The 23348-nt window shown below is 38.0% G+C and overlaps 1 long non-coding RNA gene across 6 annotated transcripts in view; it reads left to right on the forward strand.

Moving 5' to 3' along the window:
- The window catches only part of LOC146763901 (uncharacterized), a 69791-nt gene that overhangs the window by 17052 nt on the left and 29391 nt on the right, over window positions 1-23348 (forward strand). For 5 of the 6 annotated variants that reach the window (XR_014951612.1, XR_014951614.1, XR_014951615.1 and 2 more), the window contains one exon: window positions 21715-21854. This is a non-coding gene — a long non-coding RNA (uncharacterized LOC146763901). Of the gene's footprint in view, window positions 1-8713; window positions 21855-23348 lie in introns of all 6 variants that reach the window. The other variant, XR_014951613.1, reaches the window with a different exon arrangement.

The raw sequence follows: 23348 nt of genomic DNA on the forward strand, positions 1-23348 counted from the left end.
ACTTCAATGACTTTTGCACTATGTGGGATGAACAGAGGAAGATACTGTATAAATTAAACAACAGTAGTCTGGCCATTCTTATCTACAATCAAAATCTAAGGATAATAACATGACTGGAGGAGAGGTCTGAATATGTGTGCATGATATGATTTGCTCATAAAGCCATAAAAAAGATTAATTACATGCATCTCATTGAGACAGTATGTATGGTGTCTTTTTCTCAGATTTTTCAGATGCATCTGATATTTACCTACCCTGCTTTTCGAATAACAGACTGTCACTAATTTATTTATGAGCCTTTTCTTAAGTGAAGCAATATATGTATACCAGACTGTGAACTGTTTTAGTGGTTCTCTTCTGACACCAATCACAGATACTATTAAGACCCTGGAAACATGACTTTTTTGTGAATTATTTCTCTTTGAAAGTTTCAGACACTGTAGACAGTACATGTGTGCAAGAGGGAAGCAGCATAAGACAACCAAGCAGCACACTGCAAACTCACTCCTGTCTCACTGCTGCCCTGTGTGGTCTCTGAGCAGCAGGGTGCAGGCAATCAGTAAAACCAAGTGTCTGTAGCTTAGTCACTTACTGCTTGTTGCCATCATCATTTGATTCATAGCAGCTGTGAATCAAAACATTTTTGCCTTGATTTTAAAGAGGGAGATTGAAGCAATTACATTGTACCCAATCTGATCAATTATCAAGTCATCAGCTAAACTACACTTGGTTATGCACCCACAACCTGGCATACATATTCATAAATTGTTACTTGGGAAAGTTGACTCCTGAGTATAGATGGCTTGACAGGCCACATCTATACCAGGAATTTTTAGCTGCCATTCTCCAGGCTGCTGTATATTGGTCTGGGTTTGTTCATCCTGACTATGATGAGTAAAAACAAATGGCACAGAGCTAAACCTCGAGAGACCTGACCTCGAGGAAAAACAGCAATTTTCCATTCCTACAACAATGTTGGGTATGGATGTGATGATAACAAGGGCAGTAAATACTCAAGTAAGAATCAAAAATTTAGCTAATTCAGCAATTTAGTTGAACTAGAGTGAGTCTAGCCTTAAATGCTCATCCAAAAAAAGACAAAATGCCTAAACCATTTTGTACCCCAGATCTTGCCACAGGCCTGACCACAAGCACAATCTTCGAACTAAGAGAGAAAATGTCTGGTTGGGGAAAGTGATATTCTGAATTTCTTCAAAGACTTGGCAACAGTCACGTCATAACTCATTGATTTTCAATACAACACATAGTGTTCTTAGTACATACAACATAGAAATACAGAAATATGCTGTTTTATTTACACTTTAGGTTTCTCAGCCTCAGTCAAGCACTAGTTAAAAGCAAACAGACAACATGAAAATTTCAGGGTATTGGCCTTCCCAAGAAGAATAGAGGTTAAATACTTACACTAGTTTGGCCAGCTGACTATCGAAGACGGTCACTTAAGACAAAAAAATAGTAGCAAAACACTCCTAGAATTATCTGCCCCCTGCTTTTGCCTCATATGTGGTGGGAAATAAAAGGAATACAGAGATGAAAGGATGTTTATTTAATTATTTATTTTAAAGTAGGAGGACTTTGTCATCAGATGCCCTATGTAGTCTTTGTGTTAACCTTTGTCTTCCCTGGCTGGAAATTGCTTATAACCATAGGGAGGAAAACTCAATTTTCCTGTCTTCCTATTTTAACAAAGAATCTGTATAGAAGTTTCCCACAGAGACACATGGATCAGAAGTATTACAAAAACATTGAATCAAGAATTCTTGCTTAGGAAATTGCAGAGTTTGAAGAATCATAATCAGGTTCACATCCATTAAATATAAGTTTCTTATTAATTTGACCAATTTGAACCTGAAAATGACTCTTTGTTGTGGTGAGGTGTTCTTTTCCAGAGTCCAGAAGTCATTATCTGATGATGTGCGAAATCATGGCTGCCTCTGCCCTCCCATGCCAGCTGTAAAGCCTTTCATTAAAAGCAGTAATACATAGATAAGTTTTCCAGTAGGTATAAAGGGTCTAAAAGCAGAAAACTTAAACCCAGAAAAGCTCTGATTAAGATAAATTGTTGTTTTCATGGTTTTTCTGGTCCAGCATGAAGCAAAAAGAAACAGGAACACACAAAAAAAAGTGCAAAGCTAATTTACTTCCAATAATCTCAAGAAGACTGGTGAGGGTTCAAAGAATCACCAGAAATTTCAGATTTTTATCTCAATGGTGGCTTGAACATTTTTAAAAATTATCCAGCAGAATGCTTCCTGTGTAATGCAGAGTAGCTACTGAAAGAACAGTTCTGTAGATATCTGAGGCTCTCCATTCCCAATGAAAATACAGTTCAGGAACTCTGTGCCAAGCTAAATTTTTAATAACCTGAAAAAGGAATCTCAGTGCTATAGCATCCTATCCATTTGTATTCCAAATATATTGGTTATAATTTTTGTATTAACACCTCCAAATCACTTTTCAAGTGGTCAAAATAGCTGATTTTCTTTTTAAATGTACAAAATTTGAAAAATTCTGGGATATTATCAAGACTCCTTCTACCTGTGAGAACTGTGGGTTGACTGGCTGCAGGAACAAAAAGAAATAGGATTTTTCTTTCCTAACAGCACGCACATCAGGCATGCACAGTGAATTTTCTTGTGATGTGCCAGTGAGAAACCAAGCTTCAGGAACAATAAGTAATAGTGCCTTTAAAGGGGTACTATAACTTCCAAAATAAGCCTGCAGTCCAGCAAGCAGTGGAACTGATGTCTCTGCTGCACAAGATGGAGTTATGTGATTGTACAGTATTAGAATTGTGCTTATTGTGTTTGCTTAATGAGGGTCCAAATGCAAAAAAAGTGAAATTTTAGCATAAATGGGAAATCAGTAATTCTTAAAATAGGCTTGAAATAAGAATTATTCCATTTTCTAATATTGACATTTATTCTATCATAATATTCACAGCAATAAGGTAAGGACTTTGGCTTTCCCACTTGGACTTTTTTGACAGAAATTAAATTGGATGCCAATTCTGCCATTTGCAGTATTAAAAATAACAAATTCAGAGTTTTAGGAATTAGGGCAAGTAGTCAAACCCCATAAACACCGTGAGGAGAAAGTACATTGTTCTTAAAAATCCCCAAGACTTTAAAGAAAACTGTAAGTTCTTACAAACTGTCTTCTGCCCGTGTCACTGGGAGCTGACACTGCCCACGCCCACTGTGCAGAGCGAAGTTGTGACTGCAGCAGGGACGTTCCTTGCTGGAAGAACACCGTGTCCAGCTGTGAAGGGGAATGGGGTGCTGACACAGGGATCCAGCATCACACAGGAGCTGCAGGGCATCACTCTGTCTCAATAGCCAGAGGTCAGGAGCTCCAGCAAGGGATAGCCTCACTCAGTGCCTAAGCTCAGTCATTAAGGAAATGTGCAGCTTGAGTTTGGCATCTTGCAAGAGTGGCAGGTGCCTTAGGAAGGAGCCTGGCCAAAGGACAGCTCCCTGTCTCTTCCTTCTCCCACTGAGGAAAGTAAGGCTACAAATTCACATGAAATAACTGAAATTGCCTGCACTGCTGTGTAAGTCTGTAGGTCTTCCTGTGACATTGTCTTCATGACTGTCTTCTAGAATTAGTTGTTTTTAGATTTGTAGTAACTAGGCATGCAGAATTTCAAGTTAGCATGTGCTTCTTACCTCCATCAGGCAGCTAGCCCAGTGCCTTTAACCTTCCTGCCAAAGAAAACATACAGCTTGTGAAATTCTCTATAAAAATCTCATTGTTCTCTCCTGCCAATGACAAAAAAAACCCCACAAAACACATATTGGAAATAAGCAAGGAGTAAGGCAAACTGATTTGTTGTCAAACAGCAAGAACCACTGGCCAGAAATTGTACACCATGAGTTCACAGCACTGGGACTCAAGCTGCAGAGCTTGAATGGTAGAACTATTAAGCTGCCAGCTCACTTTGTATCTGTATGAAGCAGAGCAGCCAATTCATTGCAAGGAATTCTCTCCCCTATCTTTGAAGAAAGATGACAGGGAAAATGCCCTAGGCAAAAATTTTTCCATATTAGCAGAATTTGGCCTTCTATGGGAAATTAGAGGGATATACTCTGTGATGCTGTTGATTGAAGATTTCCAGGAAAATTAAAAGGAAAAGACCTACAGATAACTTCCCTTCTAATATCTACCATTTTCTGTAAAGAAAAATGTAGTACCGTAAAGAGTTTCCACCTTAAGGAAAATTATTATACAACACAGGTTCTTTATGGTTTGTTTTTCTCAATTTTGCCAGAGAACTCTTCAGGTCTGGGTAAACTTTTTTTCTGATGTTTTTGCTTTGCTTTTGAGTTGTCATCTAGATTGTACAAGTCCTGACAGAATCAATTTCTCTAATATTTGTTCATGTACTTCACTGGACACTATGGCTTATTCCCATACTCTGTATTCCTTGTACTCCTTCCCATGTCTGTGGTCTCATAGATCTTCTTGAATCCGTCACAAAATTATTGTATTGAGTTCATATTGAAAAAAGCATGTCTTCTGTCTATGCGTGAGTTTTAACATGCTGGCCTCATGAATCAAGAATCAAAGAGACCCACATTGTCCTATTGATGAAAAATAATGATATACCTCATAGAGCTTAAAATGCTGTTTGTGAGGGATTTGAATATGTAAGATTACATCTTCAAACATGTAAGAAAAATTATCTTAATAAAGAAACTGCTGAATAGGAATGTGGGTTTTTTGTTTAGTTGCTTCCTGGTCTAAGCAGCAGAAGGGGAAATAAGACCCAACTTAAAAATCTATTTACTGTCTCCAAAAGCCTTCTTCAACCTGCTAGAGCTCTTAGCTCTGATCAAGGTTTCCTGTCATGTTTCAGCCTACTCCTATCTTTTTGTTGGCTTAAACACTTTCCAAATGCCTATATAGAGTTAGAGTCTCTTAATGTGATCAGTGCTGAAAAGTGCCTATCATGCTATTTGAAAAACATAATTAGTTCTAAATATAGGCTCAAATATAAAAAAGGGCTTTTGACAACTTAATAACTAGAAATTTATGTGACTCAGAGTAGAAAGTAGAAGAGAGAAAACCAATGGATAGCACATGTATCTTCTGCTACACACTTAGAAAATGAAGGGCCTGAAGTTGATAAAATTAGTATTGCCATTTGCCTTGGGTAGTGTGAGGAATTTTGTGGCTCTTTTCTTGCTTTATGCTTTTTTAACATAATTGCCAAATATTTGAGTTAGTTGTGCAAAAATTGTAGCTCTCAGTGAGTTTTGAACTCTTCTAATGAGTGTTTGAAGTTCCCAGTAGCTAGATGAAGTAGAATGATTTCATCCCACTTCCAGGGATATGGGCTGTTACCACATCATTGCATTGCACTATTCATACACTACCCTGCCTCACAAGCCAGTAATTCTTAAACCCATTTCCCTTTTCTTCACATATTCTATAAAACATAAGGGTGTTTCAACAGAGCCAGTGATATCTCGTGGAATTAAGTTTCACTATGAGTCTTGATGTAACTTTCTATATACTGGAAATAGGAAAATACCTGGTAGCAGATCACGCTTTTTTTGTGGTGTTGGACTCAGCCCTTTAGCACAGTTCAGCTTTCAGACTTTTACAGCCACAAAAATTAGATTAATTCTGAAATTCTGAGGTAATTGTCTAATGCAGTTGCCAAGCCATTCTACATGACACTCAAAAAGCTACAACAGTCAGGGGAAGTCCCAGGTGAATGGAAAATGGGAGATAGATATTGTCTTATCTTAAAAAAAGGGTAGGAAGGACAAGCCTGGGAATTATCCATTCATCAGCCTCACCGATATGCCCAGGAAGGTCATGGAGCAGAGCCCTTTGGAGGGTGTGCTAAAGCACATGGAGAACAGGAAGGTGATCCAAGACATCCACATGGTGAGGCGATGAACTTCCCATCCCTAAAAGTTTTCTGGCCCAGGTTGCATGGGGCTTTAAGTAACCTGAGCTTTACAGGATATCCCTGTCCATGGAAGGGGGATTGGAACTAGATGATCTTTGATGTCCCTCCCTCCAAACCAAATTCTGTGATTCCATGAAATAAAGCAGCTTTCCTGAAACTGAGTGGGTAGGTCTGTGTTTCTGTGCAGGTGGACTCTCATGGACAGGCAAGCAGCTTCCTTTGAAACAACCACAAATGACAACAATTCCTCCCCTGCTCTCACTTAACCAGTCTGTAATTCTGATGAGTTGTATGACATTTTCTAAAGCATGAAACAACATCAGCAGCATTAATTACAGCTTGGTTTTGTGGGGGCTTTTTGTGTTCTGGGATATTTTCTTCCCAAATAGGTCAGTCTCCAGATAAGTTTCTTCTGATGCAATGAACACTGATGCATAGAGAAATACAGGTCTGATTAAGCAGATACTAGCCTTTCTATTTCAATTAATATATTGATGTGATGGTCATAATTGAACTACTAATTAAAATCAATGATAGCCTCCTTCCTTTATGTCTGGTTTTTTTGCTGCAAATGAGAAGAAGTATCTATCTTGAAAATACTCTGATTTGCTGCTGCTCTTTTATTTACATTCTGATGAGTCATGATGACTTATACTGGGCCTCACTGTGCTTTCTCACTCTCATTTCTGCACTTAGTTCTTTTCTGCTTAAAATCATCAGCAAATGTCATTAGTGCCTTTTTCTGCCTCTTTCTTAGCTCATTAGGTAAGTGTGGGTCCTCTGGGAAGAGGAAAGGCTGGAACAGATAATTATCTTGAAAGTACATGGAGGGGAGATCTGGGAACACCTAGTTTGCTAACAAAATTACAGGTTACAAGTCCAAGGTGGAAAAGACAGATGAGAACAAGAGCTAGGAAGCAGCATCACTTTGATGTTCTCCCCCAGAGCCCTGTAGGCATGCTGCACTGCAGCAATGTTGAGGCAGAAAGGTCAGGAGGCATCTCTCATTCCACTCCTCTTCTTGTCCTCCCTGGGAACAAAATTAACCACACTGTGCTCTTCCTGACTTCAGCTATCGGCCTGAGCATCCCTGCCTTCTTAATCAGTGGAAAAGGACAGGGATACAATGAAAATGGATAGATCTGGTATATATGTATCTGCTGTAATCTGTGGAGGAATCATAAAACCAGGGGGAAAAGTGTCTTCAGTTTTGCTCTGTTACATTTTTCATATTTTATGAAATAATGAAATAATTTTATGAAATAATTTTATGAAATCCGTTACATTTACATATTTTCACATGGTGGGGTGGGCTGTGAGACATGTTGGCTGGCTTAATTATGGGAAGCTTCTGGGCACTGTTTCTGCTAAGTTTAGACAACAGATTACATGCTTTTATTTGTATTTTACTGTGTAACTGCAATGTATTAGTGCATCAACAGCACTTGGGGATTTCAGCAGTATATCCTTCTGTTTAGTTTGGCATCCATGGAGATAGGATGATGAAGCTATGTTTTGGTATGTATGCTTTTGTTGATTTTAGCTCCAAGTTGAATCTATGATGGGAAGCACACATTACTACAAAGCTGAACTCACACAAATGCAAGATATTCTTCCTAAAAATATTGGCTTTTCCCTTTGTGAGAGCAGGGTGTTTTTGAGTTTTAGGGTTTTGGAATCAATACAAAAAATCAGTAAATATACACATGTAATATGTTTCAGTAGTTCCTTCATTTCAAATACAGAGTCAGTGCTTTTCCCCCAGTCCATCTTTACTGTGCTTCCTGAAAAAATCCACTTCCTTGTTTTTAATGTTTAGTGTCCATTAATGAAACTAACTCCCTCCTTTCCTCCTTCCCTCCCTCCTTCCCTCCCTTCCTTCCTTCCTTGTTGCTTCTCATAACTCAGCCTGATGGCTCACATGATTAACATCACTCTATTTTATTGTGAATTTTTCTGTTGTTTAAGGTAGCATTTTTTCCATTTTGAGAAACAGATGCAGTTTCTAATTCTGTATTGTAAATTTACTGTACAAATAATTAATTAGTATATGAGAGTAATAATATTATATTGATATGATTATCATAACTCTAATATTGTCAAGTTCAACTTTAGTAGATATGCTTTTCCACTGCTCTAAGTATGAATGTAAAAATGATCTTGCAGGTGGAAAATAAGACAATTAAGTCCTTTTTACTTTATGAGTAACTAGAATAACCCTCACAACCCTGGCACCGTGAAGTAATTGTGCAGACTGAGTACTTCCGACCAGGAGGCAAAATTCAGAGGGGCAGGGTTATTCTCAAAATTCTGGGAATGCTCTTAAATTTTCATTAGCCACAAAACCAGAGGTATTGTCCAGGTCCAGCCCAAAGTTCAAGTATGTCAAACGCTAATCTCTGGGAGTTGTGAAAGGTGTTATATGTGTGTGTGTGTGTGTGTGTGCGTGTGTGTGTGTGTATGCACGTTCGTTTTTTTGTGTAAGTGCTTACATGTAAAACTATATATATATATATATTATAGTTTGCATTCTTAAGCTCTGTCCATAAGAGGATGTTCCCTTGTCACAGGCTGGCTTCATTGCTGCATGGTGTTTCCTGCCTGATTTGAAATTTTTCACCTCCCTTTGTGAAGCACCCAGATACCGCTGCTTTTTTCCCCCAATTTCACAGAGTAAGCAAGGGAATAAGGGAAGGACAGGGGGTTTTGTGCCGAGAAAGAGGTGACCTGTGGACTCAGTCTTTCTTGTGGAACTTCCCTTTTTCCTAGGCCCTTGGGAGTAAGAGAGGAGAGGAGAAGAAGATAACTTGTGCTTGAAGGAGTGGCTCAGGCATCCCGCCTCATGCATGTTAGTATTGAAAAAACAAAATGATCAAAACATGTTCTTAGTTTCTTATTTTTCTCAGTGTATATGCACTGAGCAGCGTAGAAGTGTCTCTTCTGTACCATATGCAAATGATGGAATGTATTCTGCAAAGCTTGGGGAAACAACGACAATAACATTTGTGTACCTTGGGTTTAAACAGGATCTCTTGCTCTTGTTTGAATAACTGCACAAAAAACTCTTGCTAATCCAACTGATTAAAAAAATTATTTTCATTGTTTCCCTACTTTGTAGAAAGGCATGCAGACTCAGGAAATCAATTAACTTCATAGAAAGTATTGCCCTGTAGTGCCATCTGCTTTCTTAATTTCTTCATCACTCTGAATAAACATAAATGCAGATTTTCACTATATACATATATATGTTGAAAAATACAAATATTTTTATTTATTAAGTAAAAAATTAAACATGAAACATCCCAATGCAAACACACTGGTCCTATCTGTGCATTCCCAGCCTTGCACTATGTCCTTAACATCTGCTAGACTCCATTTAAGTTATTACTGTCCATATGGTACGGCCGTGAAAGAATGACAGATCAGTGATGTAACTGCCTGCAATAGCTGCTGATGCTTGCAAACTGTTCACTCAGTGAAAGCAAGAGATAGATGATTATTCAGAATCATGTTACCAAGAACAAATCTCCTCACTGAGCACCAGGCTAATTAATTTCCTAGTGTATTAATTATGTAGCTTTGCCTGTGGTGTTCTGCTGCAACTCAGTGCAACCTCTCTTGCTGAAGTAGTACGCAAGAAGTGGGCAGGGGGAGAAGCTAATTCTAAATAAGTGTAAAATCTGCTTTTTGTCATGGGCAGATGCTAGAAACGTCTGATGCCAAACTGCTGAGTAAGGCTGTGCTAGGACTGCAGCTCTTGACTACATGAAAGCAGAGATGCAATGTTAATTTCGGATATGCTGGAACTTGCATAAGTCATGTCAGTAGGGACACCATCTTTCCACTTCCTTCTTGATCTTGAAAGTATTGACAGAATTTCCTTGGCTAATGATTTACTACAAAAATGAAGCATATTCCTCTAAGAATATTCCTTTCTGGTTCTATGAGGTATTTTTTTCTCTCTTTATTGGATATGGTCAGGGATTCTTTGAAGCAAAAATCATGACAGTAAATATCACTCTGCCAAAACCCTTTACTACTTTTGGAAAGGGACGCAGAAATTTAGCAAAACAAGTCTATCAAGAGAAATTTCCAGACTAAACCAAGGAGAATGGAAGTTCTCCATTCCTTAGTGTTGTCAGACTGCAGGAAAACAGTGCTTTTCCAGAGCCTACGGTTTTAGATAAACAGAGTGGCCCTCTGTACATTGGTCTTTTCCATCCCCATACCTACCCATGAAAGGATTGGATATTTCCAGCTTAGTTTCTTTTGCTTCACAGAAGGTTTAGCTCCATCCCGCTGAAGGATGGAGACATCAGAAAAAAAAAAAAAGAAAAATAAACAACAAAAAAAAACAGCCCAAAACAAGCCCCAAACCCAAAACCCTTCTTTTTTTTTTCTTTTTTTTTTTCCTTTTTTTTTTTCACAAAGCAAATAAACAGCTTAAGTTCCACATTTACCTGGGAATTCAGACATTAAAAAAATTGTGAATATTTGTCAGCTATATCCCCTTGCTATCACCTCCAGTTATTTTCTTTCCCAGATGAATCATTCTGAACACCTCAGCCTTTTTTTGTATCTTTGAGACTTTTGTTCTTGTTGCATGTCTAGTGGACTGAACAAAATTAGTTTAGGCAAACTTTTGGGACACTAATTAAATATAAGGAATCTGCAATTCACTCTTTTACTTAAAAAAAAAAAAAAAGCCATCTATTGAACAATTTCTATGTTGCACTGTCCACAGAAAGGGAAGATATTTTTTTCCTGAATCATTACCATTAGCTTAGGACTCAGTATTCCAAGCAAAATACTTCCTCCAATGTACACCATTCATCAGTGGTAAATGTCATCTGTCATTATGCTGTCTCTATATTTAGCTTTGAAGCAACCTTCTGAGGTTCTGGCTAATTATGTGTAGCTCTGCTTACACAAAATAACTTCTATATCTGTAAATTCTGACACTTTTCACAGCTTTTCCTGGCTACTGATGGATCCCCAATACAACAATCTGATGCAGTTTTACCACCTTGCCTCTAGTACATGTGCTCCTCTCCTTACCTCTTCTAAGGAATTTGGGAAAATTAGCTTTTGGACAATCTACCATCCTAATCTGGATATTAAAAAAGATCCCTTTGATCACTGTCATAAATTGATTATACTGTGGGTGTTCATGCTACTTTCATAATTTCATAATTTTCATAATTTCTTTATGCATCAATTAAATATAGAATATATGGTCTTTGAAAAATTGCTCACTTTCCCTCCCTTAGAATTCAATCCTGCTCAAAAAACCAGATATATTTATTGTATGTTTTCATCTATTGTTACTTATTGCTTCTTATTAAATATTTTATTAAATAAAAATTAGAGCTAAAAAAAAATGCCAGCACATGATTAGATAAGAGATCTGTCTAATAGCATTAATTGTTTATCATCCTTGATCTTCCAAATGCTTTTTACAAATTGCAATAACCAACCTCCAAAACTTAAATTGAGGTATTACTTATTTTGGATAAAATGAAATGGAGAGATGAATGCTCCTAGATTAATCTATTTTTTTATTTTGTTTTTTTTTTTAATAGACGCACATAGTTGGGTTTTGGCAAGACCACATCATGCCCCACTTGAACGTGTTTTGTCTTGAATCAGGTAGTCAAGTATGCATGAAAAGGTTGTATTTCACCCAGTGATCACTTGCACAGTGGTTTGTGGTAATTTAGCAAGTACTCAGGAAAGACCTTAATTATTTCATCATTCTGGTTATTTCTTGGGACAGTAGCCAGTAAGCAGCATAAGGTGCTGAATAAAGAACAGTATTGTTGCTCTTGGGGAGCATGAATTCAAGGCTAATAGATACAGAAAGTAGAGTGATGCCTCCAAAAGCAAAACAATTTGCAGGACACTGAACATAATTAATTTCTTCCAAAGCTAGTTACACTGTGTATAGTTATTCCAGCAGATTGCTGGCCTGCACAGCTGACCAGAAATGGTACTTCTATCCCACAGGAATGTTGGCAGTTTCAAACCTAGCTGTTTCAAATCTAATTGTTTTGAGATGAGAAAAACAACAACAAAACCAAACCAAGCCAAATCAAAACCCAAAAAGGTTGGAAAGTGTAACTCTTTGTTTTTTCAACTTTAAAGTTCTTAACCTTTTTTTTGATATCCTGAAATAACCATTAATACCCAGTAGTTGCCTTCTGTTTCCTAATTTTGGATGATACAGATCATAACAAAGTTCTAGTCATGAGGACCTTCATGCTATTCTAATAAGAATAAACGATTTTGTGATGCAGCTAGGCATGAAGATACTAATCCTGGCCCAGCTGGTCTTAGTTCAAGATACCAAAGCCATGCCCAAGGCTGAAGAGTGAGTGCCTGCTTTGGATTAAGAAAATGGAGTGGAGCTGTGAGTGGAGTGGAGCAGTAAGGAGGATTCTGGCATGAAGGAAGGAATGGTGATGAGGACAGTGAGCATCTAGAATAAATTAGAAGTGATGTTTGGTCATTCCAGGTGTCTACTTTCATACTAAATCTCAAACACTGTAAGGATTCTCAAATGCAGTGGGATTTTTGAGTGAGAAATGTCACAGCCCATGATGCTATAAAGTACTTTTCCCTGCAAAGCAAAGGACAAGGCAAATATATGCAGTTTTTTTCCTTTCTCACAAAATATGTGTGTTTTCATAGTGGGGCCCCAGGAAGCACAAACAGAGCTGCCAATCACTACCTTCTGTGGAGCAATTTCAGCAAGAACTATTGACAGACTTTTGCTCTGCATCTCTCTGTCAGCCACCTGCCTGCAAACTCATTCTTTCCCAAAAACTCTTACAGATTTGTTACTGAAAGGGGGAAAAATTTGAAACTTTCATTCCATGAGGAATTTCAAGTAAGAATCCCCATGTCTGCAGCACCAGCCCTGGATTCCTGCTTGTACTCTGTGGAGTAACACGTGTCAAGTGATCATAAGGCTCAGAGCAGGGTATGGCCAGCACTTGGGGGAGATTTAATTTATTGTTCAGTGGAACGAATGCTATTGTGCAGCGACAGCTGGTGCACTGAATGACACGCAGTGACTGCCTGGCTGACTCCCAACAATAATGCCCAGAGAGGCTTGCACATCTGGCTGTCTTTAGAGGAGTGCAGAGAGAGGAGGCATCTGAGAAAAGTAGGCTCTGCTATGTTTGCTAGTTCAGGCCTGGCTTATGACTACTTGCTCCAATGCTGAACCATCAGGTACATAGTGAAAAAGGAAAACATTAATGTGCTTGAGTGGTGTAGACTTTAGCTTTACTTCTGTTTGCTTCCAGCAGGTGTTTCTCTGCTCTCACTTGTCAGACGACAGGACCAGTGAATACGAACAGGCAAAACGAGTGCATGCTTCAGGCTGCAAGATGGTTGATAAGTTTATGCTTGAAATCCCTTTCCACAGAAGTATTTTTGCTGCCTAAGTGCTGGTATCTGGAATATTTAGGTATCATATCAGAAAGCTGCTATTGTTCTTTACACAGTTTGTAAAAGGCTGTATCCATGTGTCAAATCCATGTATCCATGTTTTCCTTATACATAACTGTTTTTTATACAAGGCCATGGTGAGATAAAACTGACATCTGCATAGACTGAGATAAATTTACTTCTTAATGGTTATAGCTAGTAATTCAAAAAACCTGTGTCTGGGATGGAAGTTGTGCTCCTTCTGAGTGGATTTAGCTAGAGTACACACAGTATGTTTCAAAGCAGAATTGACAAAACAATTCCCATGCCCACACTTTGCACAAATTGACTTTACTTCTGGACAGGTAAACAGATATGTGTCTGATTTAGAGGTGATGCAGAGTGCTGGGATAATGAACTCAATAGTATGGCTCAGAAGCTGTCAAATAACCAGGGCCTTAAAAGTCCAGATGATAGGTGAGGGGAGTCAGGACCTATGGCTGCACCACTGGAATGGCTGGAACACCATTTCCACCTTCCCACCATATGAGGCAAAATAAGTTTATTTGTTCTGATCTGCCATGAAGCTCTTGTAGAAAGAAAAACCCTGGAGCTGTTGTGATGCAGCCAGCTCTCCATGGAAGGCACATGAGTGTGGCACTCTCCTCCCTCTCTCACGTCTGTGGAACAGTTGTACCATTTAATCTCCTGTGCTGGATAAAAATAAGGTGCAGAATGGTCTGGAAAAGGCAGCAGCCAGGGAGTTGAGCAGTGAACTTTTGCAAGTGTCATTTTGATCAAAAAGTAACTGCTGGAAACTGTACTGAGGAAAGAGGGAATGCAGAATGCTTAAAGGGAGATCATTACATATTTGGTATAAGTATTTGTTTGCAAATAATGTTAGGTGCTTTTGAGGAATTCATGTGAACACCAACCACCTTAGATGCCTTTGGGGGCTACTGTGAGTTACCTTACTGTATGCTCTGGTTTAGCTTTTAGAAAAGTTTATCTTTCTAAAAAGCATCAGACTTTCCACTGTTGTGTCAAAAGATCATTGATTTTTATTTTTTTTTCCTGCTAGTGGAAGACATTGATTCTTTATAGGAGGGGCACTTTTCTGCTTGCTTATGCCCAGAAAAGTTGTTAGATTGTTTTAAGTAGCTAAGGAAACCATCCTCAAAACAAAGAGGAATAATTCAGAGCTCCTCCCCCATATCTGCCAGCTGCTCTTGCCTTGCCTACAGATAATTCTTCCCCATTCTATCTTGCAAAACACACAGGCTTTATATATGCCTAAGTTACAGACTTAACAGAACTGAATTTTCAAATAATTTGGTTCATTATGAAATCAATTGTGCTGAAGAATCAGTAAAAAAGAGCCATCATAGGAGCTTCACCATGAAAAATTTGGCATAACTTCCAAAGGGAAAGTGATTTTACCTTGATTTTTGCTGCTATGATATGCAGCTAAAGTTTTCCTAATGTGAAAAAAAAGTTAATCTTTTGTCTTCTGCATAGTTTTATCATTCTGCAAACAATTGATGTAAATTTGTTTATAAGGAAATTTGAGCATTTCACACATGCACATATTTCTCTTGATGAACAGCAAATTTTAGTAACATAATTTCTATATATTTCAATTATTATCTGCTTGTTATACACATCTCATTGCTCAAGTATTTTTAAGTGAGTATTGAAGTTCCTTCCAGAGAGGTATATTTTCTGTCCAGCTAAATCCACACTGATCAGCATCATGCAGATATGTCATAAAAATGTTTTTAATGGGCTTGGCTCTTCCATCTGAGATGCCATCTTCTTCTATACCTTCTTTTCTCATATGCTGTTCAGATACAATATGAACTAAGAAAGAATACCACACTAGAGAAAGAGAAACAAATATAGATGGAAATTCATAAGAAAATATTTCCAAGGTTAGTGTATGGTGTACTATGATTAACACTGCTGGTAGTTTGACAGATTATGCAAATCCACACACATAAGGGCAGCTATCTGTAAAAAAATAATTAGAAAATCGATTTCCCCTTTCTCTTCATGAACACCAGAAGTAGAGTCTTTTGAGATTTGTTTCTCTACTTACTGAGTAGAGTAATTTTGGGAATAATTTTTAGATAATATGGCCCTTGAAGCAGAGATTGAGTGTAATCCAGGATTCCAGTTTCCTTTTCAAAACCTAAGTTCTTTATAGAGCAGAGAGAAAAAACCTGGTGATGGCAATGCCTAAAGGCAATCTTCTGGCTGTAAAAGAAAGGATCAGTGTTTAATGTGCATGCAACAGCAAGAGGTATTGCCTATTCCTTATGCCATTAAGCTCTACCAGCTGCTTTCTAGCTCATGCAGGGTGGCACTGCAGCCGAGCTTCGTGCTGGTGGATGCAGCGTGGCTGCACTGGCCTGTCTGCGTTTGTACCCCTGAATCCCTTCTGGCAGCCCTGCCTGGCTAACACAGCTGCAGTAAAGGGGTTTGGCACTTGGAGCACCTTTCTTTGGTGCATTTATTGGCTGCCCATATCCCTTTCCAGCTATTGGATGTTGTCAGCCCATGGGGGTAGAGTTCCTCACTAGCACTCCTCTCACACCACCTTGTGACCCCCACTGCTTCTGCATTATATTGGTGTTACTACAGATGATTTGTGAGCCAAATTGAGAGGTGTATTAAGTCTGGTAGAAATAAAATATATGCTACAGAAAAAATGTTTTACCTAATTCCCAGTCAAAATCTTCAGAGAGAAGGAGTTTTGCACTGTTTTTTACCCTTTAGAATTAATGCAAAGAGATATATCCACATTACTGATTGGTGACTCAGGCATGCTTTGTGTTTAGGGTGAAAGGAGAAGTCTTGAGGCAGGATCTTTTTTATCTATGTTTGCTCATCTCTATGTTCATTTGCAATTTGTATGTTGAATGATCATGCACAACTGAACTTCATGTGAATTTTAAAATTTTTGTAGTGATTTAGTAATGAAAAGTATGATTCTCTGAATATTTTCAAACTGTGAGATTATAAAACATATAGACCAACAAAGCATTCTGAATAATTTTCTCATCTTTATTCTGTCATGATTGCTGATCAAGAATATTTTATTGATTTTATCTTGTTCCCTAAATTCTGAATATTTTCAATGTGTGGACCTGTGCATATGTGTGTGTGTATCTTCCTGTATTCCTCACTCCAGTTTGAAGCACAGTGCTGTGCCTGGCCAAAGTCTCCCTTCCTGCCCACATTTCCCTCTAGGGCAGCAGGATGACCCAGAATATCCCCGAGTCCTCAGGCTGGAGCTGGGACAGAGGGCAGTGGTGGGGGGATCCTGGGCACAAGTCGGGGACCACACTTTCTGCCTTCTTTCATGAAGTGCCCACAAACTCCCAGGAGTGCCATGCTCTGTGAAACTTGTTATTCAATGAAAGGGCAGCATTTTGGAAACATGCTGCATTGCCAGACACAGAGTGCTGTATCTCCTATGAACATTTGTTAATGTTTAAATTTTTCTGTTAGAAATATTTCACAAAATAAAAATTATGTTTCTTGGAGCCCTGTGATTGCTGGTTTGTGACTGCCATATGCCTACATCATTTATCTCTCATCATTTACCATTACCCTAGGGGGAAGTCTTTCCAGGATACACTTACACAGGACAGTGCTCCATGGCTTTTATAATCCATTTTACAATGTGTTTCTAGACTTTAAGTTTGCTTACTGTAATACAGGATGTAAGCAGCTGGCCTGCTTTGGGTTTTGCCAAAGGTTTTTGTGTCCTATGCAGAAGCTTGTAGATAGCTGGGGAAATCTGAGCTGGGAATATCACTGGCAGTGGGTTTTACTGCTATCAAAAGGCAGTAGGGTTATCTCACTAACACATAGCTCAGATGTGCCAGGCACTCTGTGAAAAGTAGGATTCTTCATTTGGAAATTTTATTAGTATAATACCTACACCAAAAGATTAATTTTGGAGAGTAGAGTGAGAAGATGCACACAAAGTGGAGAGATAAAGTCTTTGGGTATTTATGGATGTAGACATAGATACTGCTTGAGGGGAACTCAAGTGATAACCTACTTTCTGATTCACGTTTTATCATCAGCTAATCTGTGAAATTACTTTGGGTTTCTTTCAGCTGTCTGAGTTTCTTTGCCACTGACAGGCACAGCTACAGAATTTTAAATAAATTACTATAAATGAATACTCTTAATTCATGCATATGAACTGAGAGCAAACAATATGAGGGAAATCAGCAACCACTGAGTGTGCACACAGGAAAAAGGATATTTCATTTTATTAACAGAATTTTCTGCCTCTTCTTTGCCATGGAAATTAAATGTATTTTAATATTGGAGCTTTGCTGCCTCCTAGTGGCAGAAAGTTTATTATGTAGCCATTGATAGGGTTCTATTCTGGAATAAGATAAATTCCCTCTGTGGGGATATTTGTGATTATAGTGTATGCCAGCACTGACTTTTCTTTAAATATTTGATCTAAACAGAGCAATGAACTAAACCGGACATTTCTTCACCAAATTTTCCCAGCCTGTTTGTGGAGGGGTTTTTTTGTTTGCCTTTTTTTTTTTTTTTTTTTTTTTTTTCTTGGTTTTTTTTTGAGAAACTAAAGTGTGGATGGGAAGGGTTCACCACTCTGATCACAAGAAGGGAGGTGAGGTAAGAGAGGCATCAGGTCTCTGAGATACTGACCATTTGTGAGTACTCCTGCACTGGTAGTCCTCAGCACTTGTCAGATGACCTGTGTGCTTATTTAGCCTTTTCAGGTGTCTCACGCAATATTTGGGATGTTACTTTTCAAAAACTGATAACTGGAAAACCTAAGGACTTTGCCTACAGGTGCATCTGAAAACCCAGACATGATAAATATCAAGAGACACAGACAAATGAGTAGGAACCCATGAACACAGGATGCCACTAATTATTTAAATACTGTTTAATTGTGAACCTAGACTATTTTCTATAGTGTCACAAATTTGAGAATGTAGAGAGTGAAAGAAAAACACCTGTACTGTGACATTTTGTTGTCCTGGTACAGTCATAGTACATATCATATTTTACATGTTAAAAGGAACATTCCATTGTGTCCTAGTAGATTTATCCCACAAAAGTATAAAAATATCAGTTAGAAACTAGAAAGTGAAATCTACACACAACCTTTACAAATGGAGGCAAAGAAAGGTAACACTTTAGTGAGATGTGTCATTTGCTGGTATTCAGTAAAATAGGAATTTGCAAAGAACAAGAAGCATCGCTGAACTTTTTTTAAACCATGTTTACTGAATAGTTACTTTTTTTCTGTGAGAACCTTACAGAAAGAAAATGTCAGGACTGGATGAAGATTTTTATGTTAGATTGTGTGTTGTTCTTCATAAAGAAGAATTTTCTTCTGTTATAGGTCTCTGAGTGTCTTCTGTTATAGGTCTCTAATGTATTTGATGCTAATATATTTGCTGACTCCTAATAAAAATAATTTAATGACAGATATCAAAATGGCCTCCAACCATGGCATGACCACTTCTCATTCCTTATCCCAGTCACACCTTACAAAATTCAAGCCTCTTCTGGGCAATGTTACTTTCCATGATGGCTGGGCCAACATCTTTATGGTTTAAACCCCAGTACTGTTCCATGCTTCTGGTTACCTACTGGTTTTGGTTGAAGACAAATATTTTTCCAAGGCCACAAACCAAGGTGGAATCTTGAGGAATGACAAATGGTGAAGAAAAGTCAGTGAGTAGAAGGAAAACAAGTATCTTGCCCTGAAACTGATAAAGATGCAGCATTTTTGTTCTTTTTGTACATGTACTTTCTTTTACCATTGTTCTGAGGTATAAATCTCTGAAGGAATTTAATTTAAATTCTGAGGGTAAAAAAAAGCTCATGTTAAGTATGCAGAAAAGATGAGACCACTACTAAGTTGTTTGTGTGCCTGAAAAACTGTTAGGATGTAATGGACATTTGTCCCATAAAAAAACCCTGCTGCTGTATGTTTTAGGGCACCTTGTGCTAGGGTTTCCTGATATTTAGGGAATAAACTGCAGTGAAGTAATTCATAATGTCACATAGATATTTTAGGAGCTCAGAGAAAATACTGTTTAAAAGGTTGGATAAAATTGAGGCAATGCTTTGGAGTGAGGGTCTCATCACCAGTGATGAATCCCTCAGAATATTTACTTCTTTCTACCATAATCAAAACATAGTCATTTTGTTGATTAGAACTTTACTAATCTGAATACATTGCTGCTTACAGAAAATATTTCCTAGCAATTATCATGCTAAAAGCTCAGATGGCTTGCAGAAAACATCAATTTTTTTTCTCTTTTTCCAAAAGCTGTACTAACTTCCTCAATGCTGTAGGCGGATCACTACTTCTCAGTAGTGATTTCTCTCAAGCTAGTCTTTGAAATATTGCTGCCAGAATAACGCGTGATTCAGAGTCCCAGAAAAAATAAATGTCTTCCCAGCAATAATTACATTTCTAGATACTGACAGGCACTGCAGAAGTGCTGTGAGAACATGAGGTCAGGAAATGCAGTGTCTGCTCAGTACTGTATTTCCCAGCCACTGTGCTTTTTGGTCTCTGTTCTCAGCCTCCACTGTAGCTCAGCAATTTGACATCTCTGTCTGTACTTCCAGACATGTCTTTTTAACACCTTCAGTATTTTGATTGATTGAAAATACCTATGTTGTGTTGATATTTCAATGTTGAACATCTAGCCGACTTTATTTTTTTTTTTATCTTCTCCGCCCCTCTTCCTACAGTAGTGTTTTTCCAGTCCTTATTGTATTATGGAAGTGAATTTTTCCTAGTTAAAAAGAGGTTTAAATATTTTTCCAATCCTAAGGCACAGAAACCCTACAGTAAAAGTACCTGCCATAGAAATAGTGGTTAGCTTTGTGCATTTCTTTGTTTTCGACGCAACAATTTTTAGTCATTCACTTGACAACATATGAGCACATTAAAGCTCTTTGGTAAGCACAGGTAGAGCAAGAGATCAAAGGCTCTCTTTGTCTAACTACCCAATACTTTTTAATCAACACATCTCATGATTTAGGCTATTTTATCAGACACCTTCTCTGTGCAGGAGGGATCCAAAAGTAATCTGTGTAAAAATGTCTGGAAGGGAAAATGCTAATGGCCAGCAAGACTGGAGATGCACAAAAAGAACTATCTGTGAAATCAAGAAAATAAGAACTTGGCAGCCATTTACAAGTTCCAGCTTTACAGGAAATACCCTGTAATACTAAGAAATTCATTATAACTGCTTCAAAAACTTTACTGTTCATTTTTTCCTTTTCTGACAAAAAATGGAAATGGATGTTTCTGCATAAGATGTAGTGGCATAACAATTAAAAAGAACATTTCAAGAATTTTGGTTTTCACTAAGATTGTCAAGTTTTCTTTAAAAACAAAAAAAAATTAAAACAACAAACAACAAAACAAAACAAGTCCTAAGCCAAACCAACCAACAAAACCCATTACACAAACACACACAAAACCCCAAAAAAGCCCAAAAAACACAAACCAAAAAATATACAAATCCTGAAAACCTTACATTTCTGACATGGAGAAAAGAGAGAAAATGACTAGCAGTGCTGTGCATCACCCTTCCAGCCACAGCCACAGCTGGAACCTACAAAGCTGAGACATGGCAGGTTGGCTCTCCTTCCTAGGTCTTGGGTGGCTTCGTCAAACTGTAGGTGATCCTATGTAAGAGGATTCACAAAATATGAAAATATATTTATAATTTAATTAAACAGCAGAGCTTAATTTAGAAACAACCTGTCTGAATATGTTGTTTTTTGCTACAGACATAATCAATTTTCCTCCCTGACTTCAGTGAATCAAGGAACTCATTTGTCATCTTAGGTAGTCTAAACCTATTCAGTCTTTTTCTTTTCCTTCTGGAATTGTGCACAGAACTATGAATGCAAATACAGAGAAGGTGTAGACTTGCTTTTCTCTGCTTTAGTATTGCTTTTCATGAATTATGTTAACTTATGACTACAACTTTGGCAGTAGAAAATCTGTGAGTGATTTTATTCTTTAGCTGTGTTGTAACTTTTCTTAGATCATTTCAATATATAAATGGTCTTGTTTTCTAAACATTTAGTTTATCAAAGGAAGAGGTGGTGAGCTGTGCCTTCCCATGGCTTAAGCAAGGTTCTTGACAGAACTGATGTTGCAGGTATCATGTTGCTCCAGCTCAGGCACTAATCCTGAGACCTGCTGAGGCTCCAGATTGTTTGCGAGCTCATCCTGTCTCAATTTCTGTTGTTAAGCCTTCCACAAAGTCTGTTTTCTTGCTTTTTTTTTTTTGCAGTTCTCTCTTGTTGAAACAGCTTTCCTTATTCTGCACTGAATTCTGTGAGATGGGAGGACTGTGTTATATGGTGATATAGAGAAGGTGAAGACCATTGAGAAGTTTTGACTAGTGTAGGCTTTCTGCCTGCAGCATGAAGGGTGAGCACTGAAGACTTGATTGTATACTCTGACCCTTTTACTGTAGTCACCTCTGGCTTGTACTTTGTTGATGTCTGATAGAGTCTTGTTGTTGCCCTCTGTGCAATTAATGTAACCCAGTGAATATCCAAGAGTCATATGTCTATTGTGCTAATTATTTAGTGGTTTTTCTGTGATACAGAAGTATCCCTGCCTAATAATTCTTGAAGGCAGGAAGTCAAGTGTCTGGCATATATTTCAATTCCAATGAGCTGGCCTATGAGGTGACTCCTGATTCTTGTCTTCCTCTTGAAGAATATGCAGAAAAATGGATACTTCCTGAGAAAAGAACTTCATTCTCTATTAAGTTGTTTTCATTTGTAAAGATTTGGCTCTCCTGGAGCTGATACCAAGGAGTAGGATGAGTAAGTTGCTTAGCATAAGAATATCCACATCTGGCACTATTTTAATAAAATTTCCATATCATGCCTGCTCTTGTATGGCAGACAAGCTAACAAGTGTTAGTACCTACCAGGTCTGCCCCGGTTTTCAAACTCCCCTGGAATGCCCAAGACTTCTGATTTTGTGTAGAGATCAAGTTCTTCCACTGTCATCCAGATCAGAAATGTCTTTCAGTTTTTTATTGCTTTGAACCAAATTTCACAGTTGGCTTTGGATGAAAGGAAAAATGAGATGAAGGTCAGACTCACTAGAGTGTATAGGAACTGAACTAGCATTGATTTCAGCAGGCTGAAGATGCTTAAGTACTCCTGTTACTCCAATTTTAAATAACAGGTGGGGGCTTTGTTTCTGTGAGATGGATATTGATCACAAGTAACAACTTTACACCAAAAAGGCTAAATATATTGCACTAAAAAGAATAGAAAATTATGAGAAGAATGTGTTGATATACTGGGCTGTGCTTATTTGGTGTACAGAGGTCTGGTCTGAACTCCAGAGCTTCTGGAATTCCAGTGGTAGGTGAAATTCTAGTTTTACGTTTACATTTTTTGAGTGCTGGCATGAGAAAAATGGTAAAGATTTGAGAATGGAAATTCATGTTTGTATCACTGGTAATGTTTTTTTAAAGAGAGATGTTTGACCATCAGACTTTGAATTTCCTTAATCTCTTCTGAATAATTGTTCCATACCTGAGATACCTAGGCAGAACCTTTTCCTTTATTTGATGCCTTCAAAATTGCTGCAGGTGACAAAACTGCTATGTGATTGCCTATGAGACTGCAAATGAAAAATCTGTGGTATTGCAAGAGGGTGAATAAAGATGTAGGAACATATTGCCTCTGGCATGTATTACACCAAACATTCCCCCTGATTTGCAGGATGTTTATTCATTTTTCTTCTTAAAAAAATAAACACTGATTTGTGCTTAACAGAGCTTCCAGACTTAATGTTGTCCAAGGCAAGCACCACACTGCCAGGTTGTGGGTGTGGATTTAGAGAAGGGGCTCCATAAGCACAGAAGAAAAAGTTGCTGAGTGGTAACATAATGGTCAC

This window comes from Lonchura striata, chromosome Z (genome assembly GCF_050655825.1).
Source record: "Lonchura striata isolate lonStrDom1 chromosome Z, ASM5065582v1, whole genome shotgun sequence".
NCBI lineage: Eukaryota > Metazoa > Chordata > Aves > Passeriformes > Estrildidae > Lonchura > Lonchura striata.